Raw genomic sequence first — 22,827 nt, forward strand, 5'->3', positions numbered from 1 at the left:
GGCTGGAAGTAGGAAAATGTTAACAAATTGCTGCTCATGAGAGGTGGCAATGACCCACATATTATCTTATATATGTAATTATGGAAAGCTATTTCCAAAAATGTTTTTTTGCAAAATGAAATCCCATTAGCTTCAGTGATCATGTTCGACATGCACTCCACAAGAAACATTATCTATAAGAATAGAAATCCTAAATTGATTGTCCACTCCAAATCAGCCACCACATCCCATCTCATTTTTGCTACAATAACTTCTTTCCACATGTGTATCAAAGCTTCCTCAAACTCATAAGCAATTATTATGAGTTATCTGAATAGTCTAGGCTTGGGAATGGCTACTAGGATCTGAACTCTTATGCTAGCATAAGAGTTGGCATCCAAAGTCTCTCACTACCTTCCCTCTGCTGAAATATGTGATAAGAGTATAACAGAGATATCTGCCTGTTCTCCAATATTTTGAAGGCCTAAAAGCCAGGGACTCATCTATATACCTTATTTGATTTTAAATTCAGATACTTAAAACTCTGTGGAATTCTCCCCAAATCCCAGGAAAGAGCTCTTTCTAATATTCAAATAACAATATTCAGGATATGCAATCTTTAGTTGTGTTGTTGATTTGGTGATTTCAAGTACCATCTCTAACAATGGCTCTGCCAGGGGTATATACTGAGAATGGATAGTCTCCAGAGAATCACTGCAGTAGGAGTTCTCAAGCCTTAGCCAGGATGTCTCCTTTGAACATCCAATTCTTCCCCAACAGAAGTCTAACTCTGCCTTCAAAATGAGATCTTTGTAATCTAGAGAATGCAGCACATCAGAATCCATTATTCCATAAATAGCTGATTTTTTTAATCTCCAGATTCTATTTCTCATCCTTAGTCCCCTCATTTCATTTTTCAAGTAAAGTAATATTGAACTTGCTTTCCTGTTCACCCTATATGTTATTTTCTTCATATAAATTTGTGTGAAGAATCTTATGTATATATGCTGTATAAAATCATGAAATCAAGACTCTGCTCAAATATTAAGACATACTGATACAAATTCCAATACTGAAACACATTCCAAATACTACAGGAACCAATAGCAGATACCCAACAGCTCTTCCAATAGGGTAAGAATGGTTAACAAATGTGTGTTAATTCAAAAGAGGAAATTTAGGCAATGATATATTACCTTTCAAGCCTTTGTTTCCTTTCAAGTAGGCAATGGAAAATTTTTTTAAAAAGCTAACAACTGTTCTAGTCATAATTTTTTTTTTTAATCAAAAGATGAAAACTTTAGCTGGATATCAAAACAATCAGCATTGAAAATGCAAAGTTGGACCTCAGTTTCAGGAAACCAGGCAGCATTGTGAAAATGCAAAAATACCCAGAAGTTGAACTGGGACAGAATTTATCAAAGAAAGAAGGGCCTAGGCTTTCATTTCCAAAGTCCAGGAGGCCATTTGTAGAATGCAATTAGACAGAGAAGACAGGGATTATCTAGCCTCTGATTCATAAAGTCCTATTAGGAAAAAGAAACCAAAGAATTCATATGAAACTTCCCTTTGGAGAAAGACTCTCTGTTGCCCTTTTCCTATATCACTGGGAATGTGCCAAGATGGGAAAAAGGCAGCTTAGACATTCAAGCCCCAGTGACATTGTTAGTAACATCATGTGACCCTCTAGGTACTATCTGGTCTCTATGGTTCAGAATGTTTGGGGCCATTACTGATAGAAATAGATAGATTCTTAGATAGATAAGATTTTTCTTTAATTGATTTGAGGACCAAAGAATATTTTATACATCACCAAGAAAACTACTCTGGTAATTAAGGTTTGACAAACCATGGACTTAAGATGCATCCTGATTTTATATATTAAAATATGGTAAAATTGGGCTGGAGATATAGTTCAGTTGGTAGAGTGCTTGCCTCACATGCACAAGGCCCTGGGTTCAATCCCCAGCACCACACACACAAAAAAAAGTGTGAAAAAAATATGGTAAAATATATCACAAATCAAAGAGTTACAATGTCACCATTTTTACACAGATTACAGAAACTCCAAGTGGAAAAAAACTGATGACCAGATGAAAACAGAAACAAGTATGGTAGGAAAAACCCTTCCTTTGATTGAGATAAAAGTGAAGAGAATGAGGATCATGTTCTCTAGAACTGGTATGAATTCTCTTACTCTGCCTATATGAGTGGGATAAGTGGTAGCCATGAGAACAACTTAGGACAAGAATGTCAAAGAAGCTGAAATTGATCTGAGTTGCTTCGTCGTCTGCCCCAAATCCAGGCAAGCTACATAGCTCCAGGAAGTCAGAATCTGACATAGAACATTCATATTTTGCTCCCTTATTGAGTTTGCACTTAGTTTCCAGGATTTTTACTTCAGTTTCTCTGTCATCAGATTTTTAATCTTGGTTGAGAATTTAGACTCCTGGGCCAGTCTGCTGCTTCCACCAAGTCTCCCTGATCGTCCTCAAGGTATTATCAGTTTGATTGCTGCTGACTCCCTGCAGAAATTTCCAGCAACAGTGCTCCACCCTGTTCCCCGGAATACTCCCTACTGCCAACAGCAAGATATTCAGTGCCTCACAGAACATTTTCCTTCTGTGAGGTGATTTGATGCCTTTGTGTATGAGCTTCCTTGTATGGCTAAGATCTACTCCCATGTCCTTGTGTGTGATTTTCTCCAACGCTCAATTGTCAACCAAATGTAGTCCCAGTTACAATGAGCCCTCATTCTGTCAGGTACAGACATTTTTAGATACCAAGAGATTAAAGGGAAGGACTAAAGTCTTTCATTTATTTATCTTCTATGCCATATATATGGTAAATAGATGGGTTAGAGGAGAGTCGAAGTATCCAGCATCAGGAGAATTTTCAGAGGTTGTGACACTGGGGAGATGGAAGCTCACTCATACAGAACTCAGAACAGGTTCTGTCTGAAGCCAAGATTCCTGGAAAGCTGGGAGAAGTCATTTATAATTAAGGATTATATATAAAACCAATCTGATGAAAGACATTGTTAGTGAGAAGGTACTTTATTATGGTGGAGTTTAGAATTTAGCTTACAAGGTAAAGTTTTTTTCCACCATTTAGTTAAAAATGTTTACATGCATAGGTCTAATATATTAAGATTCATCAATGAAAAGACTGAGACAGGGAAGCTAAGCAACTCAGCCACTTGGAAAGGGTAGAGTTTGTAAGAGCCAGAATTAAACAACAGCTCCTGTGATTCATGGGCTTATGCCTTTCCTACATAGAGTACTGTTGCCAGGACTGCTTTTAAGATTAACAGATAAAATTTATGCTTGGGTTAGGACAAAATACTTTGGATTTTGTTTAATCATTTTTTTTGTTGTTGTTGAATAAATAACAAAAATACTAAAAAAAAAAAAAAATCGCCTTCGACCTAATAGGAATATAATAGGATAAATACTTGGTACAATGTTTTTTGGACCAGATGAAGTATCTCCTATAGCAATACATCCAGTATAGTTCTTTTAATATGGTTGGCATCGAAAAAATGTTGATTTGATAAAATTTTATCTTTATGTAGATTACAAAAATGATCCTTAGTGAAATATATAACTCAAAACATGGCCATCAAAATTATGACTTATCAAAATATTGCTCTTAAAATCAGAGATATATCCTTCTGCTTTATAATTCCAAATTTAAAGTGTTTATCAATTGATAAACAATGAGAAGAAAAGACTGACATTTAACATGGAAACGAACCATGTCATTCTTGGGTTCAAATGGAACTTTACCAGTTTTTAATTGTAAATGAACTCACACTCTGCTAGACTTCTGTGATCCCTCATCATACCCAGCAACTGTCTTTCATTCATCTTCTCTACCCTCCAGAGTCTTGCTCCAAGGCAAAGGAACACAGGTACTGCTAAACCCTATCCCATAGATGAGATCATGTCTATGCCATTATCTGGTGTTCCTCCTGCCATTTATTTCATTTTACTTATTTCTTTATGTATGTCTCTGAAAGAAAAATAAATAAAGGCATACAGAATAAAAGTATGAAACACATTATTAATGTAGGCTAAAATAATGTACATTTAACAAAATCCAGCTCTGGTTTTAAAAAAGATTGAAAGCACACCACAGCTTAAAGCCAAAGAAGGGTGCACACACAAAAATCTACAGTTCCATATATCCAAGCAATGACAACACTAAAATCCCCCAAACAAACAAACAAACAAAAGCAGAACCTGCAGGAAGACATTAGGAAGCAGAATGTAATTACCCGATTTGGAAACTGACCAGGACACTGTGGTTAAAATGCGTCTTGCTACAAAGGTTCTGAGGAATCTTTAATGACTACAAATGGTCAGGAACTCATGTCCACACCTCATCTGAGAGACGATGACAACCAGCAGTAAGTCCTCTGTGCCACTAACCCGGGAACTGGGCCGATTCTGACCAAGAGAATAAAGGGCTACCTACAGAAATTGCAGCAACATTTGCTACCCTTGGCTGCTTTTGCAAGATAGTCTGCATGAAGCAACTTTCTTAAATATCTCAAGTATCACTGCCACATCTTAATGTAAATATGTAGTGATATCATTCCTCATTTCTAAAAAGAATTATAACCAATGCTTCTGCAATCTCCTTGAGTAAAAATTATTAAATCCCAGTCTTTGGCTAATTTTGAGTAATGAATGTGCTGGTATCAGTGAGGCATAAGATGGCCATTGTTTAATCTATGTATGCTTACTATCAAACTAACTTATTTTTGCCTTTTATATTTTTTAAGAAACTGACTCCAGTGCAGTAATTAAAATACATTACAGTTGTGCAAGTGAAATTTGGAAAACTGCCAACGTTTTCAAGAACTTATAATTTTCTTTTTCAGAGGAAAAAGTAGTTTTGACATCTTTGTGCAAAACAATCACTAACAGTTACTTACAATTTCAGGAAAATCACTGTTTTAATCATGACCTTTCAGCTGTCCTTGATTGAAAAAAAATTGGCCACCTACAGAAATAATTCTGTTGGGCCCTCATCTCTCTACTGATTGATGGCCTCATGTGGCTCTACATGTTCACAATTATAAATAAAACTATATAAATGTGGCAGAGCTTAGCTTCCCTCTAACTGGATAATAATAAAACAGTTCTAATTGACAATAAAAGGGATTTTCTTTAAGTGACATCTTTGCCATGTACCTGTATCAAAATCAAATGGTACATTTTTCTCTGATTAAATGTGTATTCTTTTGGTCACCATTCATTCCAACCATTAATTTAGCATCCATTGTGTAAAGGGCACGGTATTACACTCTGTTGGGGGTGATGGGATGTGGATAAAACAGCTTCTGAATTTAGAGAACCTATTATCTGATGCAGTACTCAACCAGCTAACATATAATAAATATGGAACCCATATTTACGTCTGCATGTGTATGCATATGAATAAAAACTAGGTTTGGATAAATATATTGCTATAAGAATATATACTTATACTTATGAACAACATATCAACATATATTTGGATTTATGTGAATACATGTATGTCACACCAGAAGTCTTTTTATGAAAATATTTGAAGTCCTAACATGTTAGTACATGAGTTTTCAATGGAAATGAAACAAAGCCTCATTCTACTAGTTAAAGGTTTCCCACCTACTGTACAAGCAACAAAAATAGAACTGGCATTCAGGACTCCATTAGAAGTTTATTGAAGCTCTGTGAGATTTGAAAGCTTTTAGGAGTTCAACATAAATCATTCAATATACCAAAAAAAAAAAAAAAAAAAAAAAGACTTAAAAAGATTTCTCCTTTGTATTCAATTTCTATGAGTGATCTCCAATTTACAGCCTTATGCTCGACCCAGAAATTGAATTAATCAATACAATTATCTTTTAGAAATCCCTTTTGTCAACTGCAGTAGTCCGTGGACAAGAAAGGAAGAATGAGAATTCTTGAATTGTAATCTGGGTTGCAAGATGCAGCAATACTGAAGGACTGACATTAGAAATGGGTACAGTACAGGCTTCAATGCTGTTTTGAAGGATTACAAAAACTAAGTGATCCTTTTCCCAAAACCAAAAATCAATTATCCACTAATTGTAGTCTAAAATAAACTATTTCACAGAAAACAATACTAGAAAAATATGTATAGGATCAATTTTTGATCTGAATAATATATAGGATTTGCATTTACAATGGCATGATAAAATAACTTTGTACAAAAGATCAGTACCGTTGAGTTAATATTCCTGTTCATTATGATACTGTCAAGTACCTTACTGAAATATTTATAGATCATGGATACTAATGAAAACATTATCCCATGGAAATCTATGCTAAGTCTTTTATTTTGAATAAATTAACTTGTATTTTTGGAAATCATCAAATTATTCATAATAATCAACTTTAAAAATTTCAGCTCACTCTGTTTCTGAAATTTTTTAGTAATATTCAAACCACAGAAAGGTGAAACAATTCCTCAGCTACTTTAGGATCCAAGAATACTTTCATATGACATGGTCAAGTAATTAGAAAAAAACGTTTTTTATATTAATTAGTCTTATAATGCATATTTCCTTTGTTCATGTAAACATCTTTCACAAATTTAACATTAAAAATGGAAAAGATCTCAATATCCCTACCTACTTCATTAAAAACAGTTATTCAATTTAAAAATGGAAGCTTGGGACCTAAGTGACTCAAAGAGATATCTATCTAATCTATACTCATCAAGTCTAAACCCAATGATTGCCCAAATCTCCTCTTATGGAACTAAGAGTTGACAAGAATATATAGAATTTTTTGAACTTGACAAATCTGAAAATTCTTGCTAAAAAGAATTAAACTAACCAACAACTTCAATCAACTAGTAAAGGCACTGATGTTAAGGATTTACAACCTAATACTAATAGGAAATATCCTGGAACACATACAGTTTTTCTATTTGCTTGTATATTCTGCATACATAAAACTACTAATAAGTATTTATTTGGTTTGTGCCCAGATTTGTGCTACCTGCTGTGAAGCACATGGTCCTTATACATAAAGCATTTGAAGATCAAGTTTTGATCCAAATAATATATAGAAATCACATTTACAATGGTATGATAAAATAACTTTGTACAAAATGAGAGTAATATTGAGTTAGTATTCCTGTTCATTATCATACTGTAAAGCACCTTATTGAAATAACACTCCATGGAAAGTGTTATTTAACATTTTCTAAATGGAGAAATAGGTGGTAGAGGAGATAAAGGTAAGTTTTTATTTAAAAAGGGTTTATCATGTAAAGAACCCACACACTTTATATTTTATTATAATCTTCAACCAAACTTTTCCCTCTCTTATGGCTTAAATGTCACACTCTGCTTTATAAGCAAACTTTAGGATACAAAGAAATAAATAAGTTAATGGAATTTTACTCTGTTGAAGTTGAAAACATACTGCTTCTTACAGAAAATATTCTGATTAACAATTGTGGTTTAAATGAATGACCTTTTCCACTTGGATAATGATTTTTTCTTTGCAAGCAGACCTTTGGGATGTGATAGCTACAGTTTGAATCTTTTTTTAAAATTATTTTTTGTTCTTTTTAGTAATACATGACAGTAGAATGTATTTTGAAATATCATATAGACATGGAGTATAACTTCCCATTCTTGTGGTTGTGTATGATGTGGAGTTACACTGGTGTGTACTCCTATATGAACATAGGAAAGTTATGTCCGGTTCATCCTGTCTTTCCTGTTCTCATCCCCTATGCACATGCTCCCTTCTCTTCATTGCCCTTTGTCTAATCCAATGAAATTCTGTTATTCCTCCTTACTCTCCTTATTGTGCATTAGCATCCACATATCAGAGAGAACATTCACCCTTTGGTTTTTCAGAATTGGTTTATTTCTACAGTTTGAATCTTAAGCATCACCCAAAGTTTCATGTAGTAAAGGTGTGGTCCCCAGCTTGGCACCATTGGGAGCTGGTGGAACCTTAAAGAGGTGGAGCCAAGGGACTGGGGTTGTGGCTCAGTGGTAGAGCACTTGCCTTGCATGTGTGAGGCCCCTGGGTTAGATCCTCAGCACCATATATAAATAAACAAATAAAATAAAGGTCTCCTGTCCATCTACAACTAAAAACAATATTCCTCCCGCCCCCCCAAAAAGAGGTGGAGCCTAGTGTAAGGTCTTGAGTTCATTGGAGGTTGAAGGGGATGGTGAGATCCTAAGCTCCTCCCCCTTTTTCTCTTCACTTGTTTGCCATGAGCTGAGGGGTTTTGGTCCTTTGTGCACTCCCCTATAGCCCAAGCTGTCCTAAAAGCAATAGGTCTTCCTGATAATGGACTGGAACCTCCAAACCTACGAGACAAACAAACCTCTTCATAAGTTTATTACCTCAGTATCTATTACATTAGCAGAAAGATGACTGGCCCAGCCGTACCCATGCTACAACCTCATTTTCACAAAATACAGATACAGTCTGTAGTTGTTTATCTGGCTCTCTCTACTTGTCAGGTTTTTTTTTTTTTTTTTTTTTTTTTTTTTTTGGGGGGGGGAGTGTTCTTGGATCTTTTATTTTGGACATTAATAAAAATTTCTAAATCCATGTGAACTCACTGGGAGCTCCATGAGGGCAGAGTCTCTGTCTTTTCTGCTTAGCATTGGGACCTCAGCATAAGGATGTATGAAATAATACCACCATATGTTTATGTCCTCATTCCAGGTATAGCCTTTCTCATTTAGGTCCCAAGGAACCAGAGGGAATAATCCTGTGCTTTGACATATGGAAAATCACTGTTGCCACTAAAAATTTTGAATGTTTCCAACATTTCTCATTTAAGGAGAAGGAAGGCTCCTAAGAGGAAGAGACTTTAAATGCTAATTCAGTCACCCTGAACTCTGACTCTCACAGGGCAAATCCACAGTGGAGAAGGTGGGGTGGGATGGGAATAAGAGGAAGCCTTTATGTTTAGGCTCGAAGCAAAAAGAGGTCTTTTGGCCTGCTGCCCTCATGGCATTCAGTGAAACAGCAGCCTGCTCACATCCATGGCAAACTGAAATATGGAGAGAAGAATGCAGCCATGCCTGCACAGAGGGTCAAGGTCAGAGAAGCTGTGCTGTCCCCTCTTCATCCCAATGCTATGAGTTAGCTGTGGGACAACATTGATGGCCTGATGAGCTCCCACTGAGGACTGCAGTGAGGGGATCCCGACCTGAGCCCCAGCACGGCTGTTATGACTGAGGTCACACAAGACGCCAGCAGGGACAAATGCTATGACTGGAGACTGTGCTAGGACTATGTTACAACTCATCTGCCCCAGAGCAAGATAGGTGAGGGCTGAAAAGTAGACAGCACTTCTCACCTTCCCTCTCATCCTTGAGCAGTTAAGCATATCAATATCCATGTTCCAGCACCAAAATGTCGGAGTAATTACTTCCTGACCCACAATTAAAGCATGCTGCAATTTTCAGTCATAACAGCCAATTCTCTCTGAGTCATACATTGAACCAATTAAACTTAGAATCTCTATGTCTGAACGGATGACTTCTAATGAAAAGGGTGAAAGCTCCTGCCCTGCACATCCAATCATATCTCTGTTTGGTAAATCAGGGGGAGAAGTTCAACTGAATGGCTTGGAAAAGAGCCCATCCCAGCAGATTGTGCTGGGTAGAAATAACACTAGTCTGTCTAGGTAAGATCAGTGCCAATGGTTCCAACTAAAATTAGAAAAAAGGAGACAGTACCTTGGCTCATGCTTATGTTGGAGACAAGACTCTAACTCCTGCTAAAGCCAAATGATGGCAATTCAATTCCTGCCTGCCAGTTGCAAATCCCTACACTACCACTGCTGCACTATCGAAAGACACTTGCAATCCAGTGCATCTAACAAGAGAGGTGATTTCTTAGATTAGTCACTTTGTGGGTTACAGCTCCAGTGCTGGTAAGTCAAAGGTATGCATGCATTTTTTTCTAAGAGGTCATTTCTAAACTATAGGCAGATAGCTGAGAAAAAAATAATCAATAGATCATTATTAATTTAACATCAAGAAAGGATATTATGCATTTATTAATTTTAGAATGTAAAGCCAAAACACCAACAAAATCCAAGGAATAAATGACCCCACTCCTTTAAAAAACATCATCAAAAGTCCCACAACACTTTTACTGCATTTCAATAAATACAGTTTTGCTCTAATCTCATATGTGTCATGAGGCACCATGCCATGGTGGAAAGAAAACTGGGCCAGGAATCAGGATACTTTTTCGGGCTCTGTCACTTATTAACTGTGTAAAATGACATAAAAATTTAACCTCTCTAGGTTTTGGTTTCTTGTCTACGAAATCAGTGACTTAGATAAGCATTATCCCAGGTTTTAGATTCTGCATTGCTCCATCATTAGTGATTTAATTTTAAATTGGGTATGATGTTTAACACACATATTGAGTGCAAGGCTTTCATAAATTCTGGGTATGGTAGTCAAATATACATACATATATTAAGGACAAAGGACTCTGATTCTCTGATTCTAATGTGAAAGAATTAGTTTTTTGAAAAAATTTGATCCACTCTGCCATAGCAATACAAATGCTCCCAAATATGAGCAATATTCAGATGTCTTTGCAAATACTAAAACCTTTTGGGCAAAGCCATATAAAGACTCTGACATCATACAAATTATTCTTTGGAGGAAAGCATGCACTGTTTCTTCACAGAAGGAATGCTTCACTAATGTCCCTGAGTAATTCAGGTGCTGGATGAGACAATACACTCAGAAGATTCACCCCAAGGTCTCTGCTACATTTAAAAACTATCTTCATTCTACCTAAGTAAGATAATTTTACTATTGCCCCTATCACCACCTTTGAGATTCTCAAACAATCCACGGAATTTTATTCAAATCATCCTTAGGCTCAAATTGCTAATTGGTATTTCAGTGGTGTGCCAAAACTGGTTGCTGCTCAATCCTTTGGATTTGCTCTTTTCCACTGGTACCCTACTGGAGAACTGGACCTCGAGGCTACCTAGTTAGTGCTGTACTATCAGAGAACCATCTGCATGAAAGATAATTCAGAACATGAACATGATCAATGAGATAACCTCTCCCCTGTCTGCTGGCTGCTGGAGTTATGGTTTTACTTCTGATGCTAACTCTGTGATTCTGGGCAAGTCCCACAATTTTTCTGTTAAATGCTATTGATACTGACACTTCTTGAGTATGTGCACTGTAAAAATTATATATTACCACGTCTGGCGAAATGTTTCCACTCCATATTGTGCACTAGTATGGAAAGAAAAATTTATATTTTATCCTATTTTAAGTCTCAGACCCCTTGAATAACTGATGGATTCAGTTAATTTGTGTCCTTCCCTTTTGGGGGAAAAAGTACACCTGAATAATCTTATACAAAGAAATTTCATGCAATTTTAGGGAGTTCCCTGACACTAGTAGGAGGTTCATGAAATGAACTCAAGTGAACACCATGATCTACAATATAAATCCTTTGTCTATAATTTACTAGAATATGAATTTGTATTCTGACCATGAGTTTCCTCATCTATAAAAGACATGTAGAAAACAGGTAATCTGAGTTTCCTTATCTATAACATATAGGTCAACTTCTGTGCCTACAATCTGATAACTATTCTGAACATGAAAGTTTTTAACCATTAATTTATGTGAAAACAAGTTTGTGGTACAAAGAACTCTGTGCAACTCAAAATTGCTATTGATCCTTTACCCTCCTTCTTTAATGTTGTCAGAAAGTACTAATGAGTGCTATCCCCACATCACCGGTTCCATCAAGATATGGGAGGTGTGAATCCTGACCTTGCTTCTAACTTGATTCTAAAATTGACTGTACCCCTTATTTCCTAGAAAGCTTCTGTTTGATTACTGATATCTTTACACATGGCCATGAAGTCAATACTTTAGCTCTGCTTTCCCCCATAGAAATTTTTTTTTTAAACTTGGGGTTTTACATTGACCAGGGTACACTTGGTTCTTCATTGGCACTAAATCTTGATTTTCCCATGAATGATTCTTAAAACTATTGTTTTGGGGCTTCATACACCACATCCCTGCTCTCCTCCATTGGTGTGAATAATGAGAAACCATCTTGCTAAGATCCTTATTCCTATTTTATTGGAAAATAGACTAGCAAAATATAAAAGTATAGTAAGTACCCTCGAGGCTTACACAGTGTGTGACAGAGACAGTTAACAGAATAAGACCCAGTTCACAATGGTATATATCTGCCACACTACTGCATTTTTTTTCTTCCTAAAGTCTAGAGATAGCACCTTCATGTATATAAGAAACTATCTCCTTTATGATAATATGGATAATACATGCATATATCTTACTTAAGGCATACATTTTAATTTTTACTTTTTAATTTAACATTCCATTTTGCAATAATTTCAAACTTAACAAAAAAATCCAAAAATAGTATAACGAGCTCCCACATATCCTTCACCCAGCTTCCCCTCACATTAACATTTTACAGATCAAAGCCAAAGGGATCCATGCTGGTACCATACTATTAGCTGATCTAAACTCTTGCTGAAATTTTGGTAACTGTCCCACTGATGTCCTTTTCCTGGATCATATTTTGTTGTCATCTTAGTCTCTTTCCATCTGAGATAACTGTTCAGTCTTTCTTTGTTTTTCATGACCTTTAAAATTTTTAAGAGTACTATCCAGTTATTTGTAGTATGTCCTTCAATTTGGGTTATCTAGTACTTCTCATGCAAATGCATGTTATGCATTTTTAATAAGAACATGACAGATATTAGTTTTTATTCCTTTCTCAGTGGATTATCTGAAAGACACATGATGCTGATATATCTCATTACTGGTAATGTTAACTTTGATCATGTTTTAGCTTGTGTCTGCTAGGTTTTCTTATGAAGTTACTACTTTCCCTTTTGTAACTAGTAATTATTTTCACAGAAGATATTCTGACTTTATGTAAATATATTTATCATATTTTTATCCACTAATTTAGCATTCATTTGATGATTCTTACCTGAAACAATTACTAATTTAGTAGTAAACCAAACAATAATTCTATTTCCATCATTTCTTCTATATTTATAAAGTGGTATTTTACTATTTAAAAAGAACTTTCCTTTATCTCTCATTTATTGATTCATTTTTCATAATACTATGGGTTGTATTGAATATAATCCATTACTAGCATTATTTTCTTGCTCAAATGTCCCAGATTTGGCAATTGGGAACCACTTCAAGTTGGCTCCTGTATTCCTTCAACATGTTTCTATCAGCTTTTATGTCCTTCCTTTCTTTTTGGCACCACAAGATGTTCCATCTTCTCAGCATGTACTCTTCTGGCTCAAGCCTTGGAATCATCCGTTTCTACAAGAATTCTTGGTTTCTTTTAATGGTGAATGGTATTTAGAAACCAAGATCTAGGTACCAGGTATGCTCATCATTATTGGGTTGTAATTGCTTCTAGGCCTTCTCAAAAGATAGAGTTAGAAATATATAAATGCATACACATGTAGCCCTATTTCTTTATTGGTGAATCGGTGTACCTGTGATATATACATTTTTTTTCTTATTAATAACTCAAACCCTACAAGTGAACTTGTAGGGTTCACTCTAGTCATTTTTCCTCCTTGAACATTGAGAAACATGACTCTCATTTTCTTCAACCCAGGGATACACTGGAAACACTTTGAGAAATGCTAAATCTCACATCTGTATAAAGAAGAATCATTAACACATATTTTATGAGAAACAAATATTCTAATTAGAGTAAAACAATTCTTTTTTTGTTTGTTTGTTTGTTTATTTATTTTTTCCTTAATCTAGAATCAAAAGTACAATCACTGGTAAAGTTACTTGAGTTACTTCTTTTTTTCTCACCTCTTTCCTTTGTAATTTCTATGAATACAGTGAAGTTTGCATGAGTGTGTATCTCACATGGGGATCTCTAAACACTCCAGTTCATTTTATATGTTTTTTGATTATGACAAACATTTACACAATTCTATAAAGCAGAATTAAGCAAAAATAAATAAATAAATAAACTTAAAAAATACATCCAGCTAATTGTGATTCTCCATCATCTTTCCTACCTTATTTCCATTCTCTCCATTCCCATTTTCTAGGCCCAACCCTTGCCATCATCAACTTCATGAATATAGTTTATCTTTTTTGCTTCTGAAAGCACGTACATGTGTATATTTATCATATGTATGTATATATATGTATGCATATGTGTGTATATTTTTTTCACTTTTCTCTTTTTTTTCACTTAATATAGCACCAAAATCATTAAACCTGTTTTGTTTTTCTTTTTCTCACTGCTTGCAAAAATGCCATAATGTATTCAGCTATTCCTCTCAACAAGAAGATTGGGATAGTTCTTAATAGTTTACAATTATAAACAATGCCACAAATGAATAACCTAGGGCTTATAATTTTCATCTTATTGAATGTGTATCTTCAGAATGAGCTCCAAGAAGTAAGATTATTGGCAAAGGGTTAAGTGTCCATGCAGACTGTTAGATATCAACAATTCTTCTCCAAAAGTCTTGTGCCAGTTTATATTCCAATAGCAATGTATGAAAATAAAGTCTATGTTTTTAACTCTCCCCCAAATTATTTTAGCAAAGATGCTGAGCACCCATTGAGTGGTTAATTAATATTTACCTCCTCTCACGGCCTATAGATGTTGTCTAAGCAAATACACTAACAATAAGCGAAAACTTCTATAAATGTGAAAGGCAAAGAAATAACAAGGATCTGAGAAACACACTCTTAGAAGAAAATTAGTTGGCTTCTGTTACCCCAGCTCAGAATGAAAATGTGCTTCGTGCCTTAACAATTTAACAAGAAGATTCTATAGTATTTTTTTTCCCACAGCCAAGATTAAGCTCAACTTTCTTTCTGTCCCTAAGATCCTTACCCATTTTACAGTAAGTGGCATGCAGGAACTTCAGTCATCTACTTACACATCTGTGTTACATTAGACTTTTTTCATTTTGAAGTGTCAACCATATATCAATCGATAAAATTTTCTAAACTCCCAGCATAATGCTCAACATGTAGCTTTCTCTGATAGAATTTTGTTAATGACTTAAGATAAAAATGAACATTTTCTGAATACCAGACACCATCCCAAAAGTTTTCCATGTATCATTTCTTTGCGCCTTTATAACAATCACATAAGTTTGGTTGTTTTATTATCTCTATTTTGTAGACAAGGAAACAAAAACTTAGAGAAAGCAAACTTCTTGCCTGATAGACTATTAAAAAAAAAAAAAGAATTGGAATTTGAACTGAGGACTACCTCATCCCAAAGTGCATGCCGCCACATTGTTCCCCACCTAATGGCAGAGGGATAAGAACCTTCCTCTCACAGTGCCTAAGGTAAGGCCAGAGTGAATTCTATATATAGGATTTCATTAATAATGTGTCACTCTTAAGAAGGAAAGAAAAGGTGGTGGTTTTAATGGTTTCCAAATAAACTTAAAAGCTTTCTGAGTTTTTTACCACTTGGCAAACCAAACCTTGGCTCTTCTGATACATACACACATTTATTATACCCTAGTGACTGTGGTTTATGTACAAGCATCCTATTAAAAGAGTTTTTAAAAGACCAAAATGTGATTTCCTTTCTGACAGCAAAGGAAAAATAAAAAGATGTTCTTTGCCCTCCTGTTCTAATCTGTGTTTGGAAGTCAAGTCTGCAGTTCCCAGAACTCTATCACCAGCTTGTTACATTTCCATAAATCTGTCCAAGAATACAACACTATTCACCCCAAAAATGTAATATTAACTGTATAACACATGCACACGATACCTGGATCCAATTTGCCCTCATTTTGTATATAAGTGAAAATAAAGCACTGCTTTAACTCTTAGAAATGACAATATCACATTATTGAGATAAGTGCCACTAAATCATTATTGAAATTCTGATAGCATTTGCCTTACTGGTAAAAGAAAATTACCTGTAATGCATAGTTTAAATAATTACTTTTAAACAAAAGCTTCTTTTCTGCATTGCTTATTTATCTTTTGAGACCAACTCAGCAGTGCTATGTATTTTATTAAAATTGCCTTCAGACTGCTAATGGCAGGGCGTCTGTTAGCTCAGGAAAAGTGATGGCAGTTTGACTCCTATTCCTAATATTGGGAGTTAGTCCAGACACTTAAGAGCCAGAACTCTGCTGTGCATTTGACTATGTTATCAACACTTTACTTGCTAATGATACTAGTGACAGCATTTCAATATGATGGGTCAGACTTAAATAGGAAAGCATATAATTGTGCTTACAGAACCAAAGAAATCCCTCCTTTCAACCCCCACCCCCCCACACACAAATCCCTTTTATCAACATATCAGTTGGTGTTAAGCTTTATGACTGGGAATTATTTGGTAAGCTTCTGCTCAATATTTTTTTCCTTCTCCACCTTCCACCTTGAATGGGGAGCCTCCATGAGCACCTGATATCTACCCGTTCAGAAAATGACAACTGAAAGGTTTCCTGTGGAGCAACTGTGTGCCAACTACCCAGCAGAAGGTCATGCTGATGACTTCCCTGTGGCTTTTATTTTCCCCAGGGAAATCCACAGCCAGGGCTGACTGCTTGCCAAATATGCTGAGTGCCACAAACCAGCAGTGCTAAGAACCCCCCACCCTTCTTGATGGGAAGCGGTAAGCAACTGTGCTGAACACCTGTGTCAGCTCCCGTTCCTGGGGACACCTCAGGCAAGCTCTCATGAAGCATTCAGGGATGGGGCTCCCCTCTTCTAACTTGCACTTCTGTCCAAAAAGTTCTCAGTAGTCATATGACAGTAGTTACGTCTGGCAGATCTTTGTAACATCAGTGTGTTTAACTACTGTTAAAGAGGATGATTCAAATGATCCATGACCTAGAAATTTTACTACATGCATCTAAAGAAAACTAGAATAGTGAGTCTTTGCTATTATTGTACAAGTAAAGGTAGTATTTTCCACCACTTCCTTTTTAAACCCACTCCAAACAACTTGAGGAAGAGGAGGCTTATTCTGAGTTGTGGATGGCATGATTCCACAGACAAGATCAAAGTCAGTCTTTCCAGTAAGAAACAGAATAATATGCCAAGTTGAACCCATGAAAATGTTATTCAGAAATGAGATGGAGGAATTGCTAGGCAATATAATAGAGTTCTTTCAATTAACAGTAAGAATATATTTATGAATGAATGAATACAAAAATGATTTTCAATAAAAAGTCATTTTATTGAAAAAAATAATTTCAAAAAAGTTCCATAATCTAAAAGTGATTATATTTTAGTGAGCCAATAAAGCCTGTGTTTAGTGCTTACTGTTCACAAGCCACTCAGGCAGGCCCTGTGAAGAAATTAGAAATAAATAAATGAGTGAATGAATAAACCAGAGCCTGCAATAGGACCAGACAGTTTGTAAAGCAGCAGAACCACAATCCAAACTTCAGTTTCTTTTCTTTTCACTGTTCCACATAATCTTCTTCCAAAGTCCATATGACATTCAGTCCCCTGGTCTTTCAGAGAGTTCCCTCAGGATGGATAGCCCTTCCTCCACTATGAAGGAAACAGTCGCCAACATGTTTCAATTCACATAGCTTCATCCTCAGTTCCATGCCAGGTTCCAGCAACACTGACCTGGAGTATTTCCTTACTATACTAATACTGGTATCTCAAATGTAAAGACTCTCAAAACAGTTCATTCCTGTGCCTGAAACTGAATAAATCAATGAATGCTACTTTTTAAAAAATTTATTTATCTGTGAATGGCATAGCATTTAATTCAGTTACTTGGGATTGAAAATCATTCTTTATCATTCTTTAACATCATCAATCCTATTGAGTCCATCTTCAGATTTTGCTCATATCTATCCCACATGTTAATATTTTAGTTCTGACTTTTTTGCCAATTTGCTTATGATTGGATTAGTCGCCCACCCTCCCTCTTACAGCCTCTCTCCTTTTATCAACCTCATGTTAACATCACATTAAGTAATTAATTTAAGGTACAGCCCTAAACACCACCTCATTTTTTCCGAAACAAATATTTTAAGTGGCTTTCCAAGTCTTGTTGAGCTAAGGCAAACATTTAGCATAGAGATTCAAAATCCTTTCTGAACTGGGCCCAGTTTACAGTCACTTTTGTATACCGTAAACAGAATCCAAACTAACTCAAACCCAATGAGGCTCTCAAAAAACTAGAACCTTAAATTCATACTTGACAATCTTCCCAGTGTACACATCTGATGAGCAAAATCATATGCATTCTGAAAGGCTCAATCCAACCACTAGATGACTATGGAACTTTCTGTTTTCTATGAACCCTGAGTTCCTCACCTTTTACCTGTGCAGTCCTTTTATACCCTTTCGACAATGTATGTCACATTATGATCATTTGGTTACAGCTCTTCAAACCAAATTTATTTAGTACATCCTATGAGCAAAAACAGTTTGAAAGAATATTAGGAAGACACACTCATTTTCTGTGAGAAGCAAAAGGAACAGAATCTTCCAAAACAAAGTGGGGTTGGTGGGGATTCATTCATACAGTTGAAGGACCCTGAGGACCCAATAAAATAATGACTAAAAAGTACCATTAGATTTAGGGAGATAGAGGTTACTGATAACCCGAGCAATATCGGGTCTGATATAAGTTGAGGAAGAGTAAAAAGGAGAAAAAGATGAAAACAGCCATAACTGAAGAAAGAAGTAAGATTAGAAGAAAGATTTTAGTTATTCAAAATGGAGAAGTTGAGTATATTTTAAAAATTGAAGTTCCCAGATAAGAAGGAGAAGTTGAAAAAGCTGGAGAGGAGGATGAGTTTCCTGAGTGACCTGAAGAAGTGGGATTAAGCATGGGTGGAAGGACTGGTGCTCATGAGAGATGGAGAATCTGCATGGAGATCTGAGGCAGATGGGTCTAGAGTCACTCCAGACTCAAGGGCAATTTTCAGTGTGTGTGAAGTAGAGGCCAGCATAACCTCTCCAAAAGATGATGTCAAAAAACACTTTATTTATTTATTTTTTACATTCTCAGTTTAACATTAAAAGTATTTTTATTCCTACGACCAATAAGGGAAGAATTTAGAATAGACAAGAATTTTCTGGAAAATGATACTAAATATTCATAAACAGAGAAATGTGTGTGTTTGTGTGTGTGTATGTATGTGTATATATCTATATGAAATATATAATTTTCCATAACAGAAATCTATAGAAATAGAAATGCATAATTTTCAGTAATTTACATAATTAGCTAAAACTTTAATAAGTTTCTAATATACAGATTTAAAACTTTTGAAAACAATTTTAAAAAAACTTCTTTGGTGGTTTAAAACTGCTGAGACAAGAATGCTTAAAGAAGCAACTTTCACATTCCAAATTCCAGTTACTACTTTGATTCATCACACAATAGGAATGATAATGGTATAAATGAGAACTCTTCTTCCTATCAGTAATATCTTCTCTAAGCTGATATTTTTTTCTGAAAATAAACATGGAAATTGTCCTCTATGACTATGAAATAGTGCCCTTATTTTATCATTTGTATGATAAACAGTTACCCCCTAATATATACCACTCCTTATAACTAATAATAAAATAATAAAACCAATTTCTATTCCTTACCTATGGATATAATGGCTTAACAAATGTAAAGGAAATACAGGGATGGAGTAACACTGCTCATTTGGTATATTCAGTCATTTGGTAACAAACACAGGGCCTAAGTCACACAACTAAAATGTTTCAGAGCTGCTTCCAGAATACATGCTCTCTAATTCCTACCAAATTATTTGTCGTTGTTTTTAAACTACTCAATGTTTCCTCCTAACAAATAATCTATGGACCATATGATAACAAAAATATAACATAATTTTAAAATCTTCCCTTGCAAATAGAAGATAAATTTCCGTACTAGTTTGTGGATTTAACACCAAGCTATATACTTTTGGTTGACATTATAAATGGCAAACAAATGAGAAATTCAGGTGAGCAAAGCAACTCATCAAATGCACACAATTTTTAAATGCATATAATTATCATTAATATCCCTATTATGAAATAACTTATTATAAAAAGCCAAATAACATAATAAATTCTAAGGAATTTCAAAAGTTTTGCAAATTAAGGATATGGGAAAGGAAAAGATGGCTGTACTAATCTAACATTAGTTCCTTGAACACAATTATCAGTCAATATTTTGATTAGAAACTGTTGCCCTGATTGTGAACTTAAGCATGTTTTGATTTATAATTTATGTTCTGTCTATAAAGAGAAATTTAAAAACTGTTGTATACAAACAATAGGTCAGAAAAATGCTTAAGACATGTGACTTAGCATGCCTCTCCTCTGCTAAAATCCCTTTAATTCTAAGGGAGAGTTCCATCTCAGGGAGAATAATAGTCAAGACCCTATTGCTGTCTACCAGCCTCTTCATGGAGGCATATCACTGTCCCCAGGTTCATCTCCCACCTGTCTGCTCCTCACTCTCTTCCAACCTTGACTCCTTGCCATTTCTTCAACACCGCAAGTCACACCTCACATTTGCTCTCCCATTAAATCTCCCCCCCACTTTATCTAAAAGGCTCCCTCTCTCATCCCATTCATCAAAGAGGCCTTCCTTAGTGTATCTGAAATAGTCTCCCTGTGTTCCTTATTTAGCCTGCATTATTTTCCTTGTTTAGTATTTAGCCACATTGACATTTATATCAAAATCTTCACTTTATTCTTTCTTTCACTGGAATTGAATCCCTACAAGAGTAGAACTTTCCTTATGTGAATAAATGAATGAATGAATAATCATCTTTTTGTCTAGGAAAATTTTTCCAGAAATGACTTTTGAAAAAAAAAATTTTAAACTCTTAATTTTTTTCAAATATCAGTACACTCCAAAGCAAAACAGTAGAATCAATTATATTCTTTATGCAATTATAAATCAATGAAGGTGGCAAATCAGAGGGTGCTTGTATGTATATGCAAAATGTGCACAGTACGGTTTGCATTCCATGATCATGAGAATAATGTAGTTGGTCTGCAATACATCAAGAATCGATTTAGCTGTTACTAGAGTTTCCTATGACACTGGGTGGTAATTTAGGTGTGTAGAATAAGTGGACTGAACTGAGGATCTTTCTACCTCTTCAGACTTTAGTGATCCATGAGATGTTTGTCTCCACCTTCTTCATTTTGCTTCCACAGGAAAATCTCAAACAACAACTATATCTAAGGGCCATATTTACATAACAGCTGAATGCCAAGCACTCTTACCACTTTGGGCTTCAGTTTATTTGGTTTTAATGTTTAGTTCAGTGATATTTATAAACTTAAAATTTTGAGATGCTTATTATCAGAAAACTCTTTATGAAAGTATCCCTCAGAAGTGGTTCTCAACTCTGCAAGAATCAGCACAAACCCACTTACAAACCTAGTTGCATGGGAAAATCATTTTGAACAGTTTTTTTCAAACTTCTTACCTACTTGAAGAGTAGACTTGAACATCCGCAGTACATCAAGATATACTTGAAATTATATTTCCTTTAACTAAAGGGTAATATTCGGTCAAGGTACATGCCAGCAAAATGTGTCTCATCCCTGATACTAATGCTAAAAAGTAACAAAGGCTGGGGAGCATCCATGCAGAAGAGTTTTAAGCCCACATTCTATTTAAGTGAATCATTTACATGAAGTCCAATCAGACTGAAGGACAAAGGCACTGATCTCTGTGTGAGGAAAACTGTATGACCTACACATAGTTTCTATACAGGAGACCTGAATGTCGAGGAGCTAAGACAAACTTTGGGGAGTTACAGAAGTGGTAATGCTGGAGAATAGCAGAGAGGAAGAGATTCCCCAAGTCTTCTGTAAGTAGCCAGGCAATAGTATTGAGAGTTGAAATCACTGTTTAAGACAACAGAGAGAACCAGGAGATAAATGAAAAGTCATCATACATACTCCAGGTATCACCCAGGGCAAAGGGCAACATGGCCTCCACTCACTGAGGAGAGCTGCCATCTTCTCCCAATAACTTGCTCCTGGGAGACCCTTCAACTTCAGGGTCTGTGTATACAGAAATTGTCTCAAATTTTAAGTAAGCCTTATTTTATACATGACAGTCAACATTCAGCAGCTAAAATTATTGTTAGCAAACAGATGGACTTCAAAGAGTGTCAAGAGATTTTCGAGGTGAGCCTTAGTGCAAAGAATACAGCAGGTAAAAAAAAGGAAATTTGGTTTTATAACCCAACTGCCCTCCCACTGCAATCACTCACTACGGATGGTTGATATATTTTAAGAATTTGATTATGGGAAATTCATCAGTCTTCAATTTAAAACAGCTTATATAAGGTTTAACAGAAATCAAGATATCTATATATATATATATTATTAGGTTAAATGTTTTCTCCTATTTTTAAAAGTTTATTTAAATAATTTTGCATATGTAAATCCTAAAAAGAGGATACCCAAAGGCTGGACTTATGATATAAGAGTGTGAGTCACGTTTTGCCAAACTCCAGACATCCCAAGTAAGCACATATAAGAAATACAACTTGCAAGAGATTTAAGAACTGTAGAATTTATGCCAAAATAAAAACCAACAAATAAAAATGACAGTTTTCTGACCTGTTGAGTCTTCCAGTCCAATATCTCCCACTCCTGGTGTCCTTGGTATTATCTACTTCTTGCAATGCTAAAAAAAAAAGAAAAAAAAGAAGGGATATTAAAGTCAATCCAAAATTTGCCAATGAAAAAAATTAAACATCACAAAGAGAGTTGAAGAAGACTTTTACTACAAAAATTTAGAAGACATATTAATTTGACAACAAAAT

At 35.3% G+C, this 22,827-nt stretch overlaps 1 protein-coding gene across 9 annotated transcripts in view; it reads right to left on the reverse strand.

Annotated features, from left to right (window-relative positions):
- Positions 1–22,827, reverse strand: part of Sox5 (SRY-box transcription factor 5) — a 960,532-nt gene that overhangs the window by 612,399 nt on the left and 325,306 nt on the right. For all 9 annotated transcript variants that reach the window (XM_048787312.1, XM_048787308.1, XM_048787306.1 and 6 more), the window contains one exon: positions 22,622–22,688. The gene's annotated coding sequence lies outside the window, so the exon portion shown is untranslated. The remainder of the gene's footprint in view (positions 1–22,621; positions 22,689–22,827) is intronic.

The sequence above is a fragment of the Marmota marmota genome, unplaced genomic scaffold (genome assembly GCF_001458135.2).
Source record: "Marmota marmota marmota unplaced genomic scaffold, marMar, whole genome shotgun sequence".
NCBI classification, from domain to species: Eukaryota; Metazoa; Chordata; class Mammalia; order Rodentia; family Sciuridae; genus Marmota; species Marmota marmota.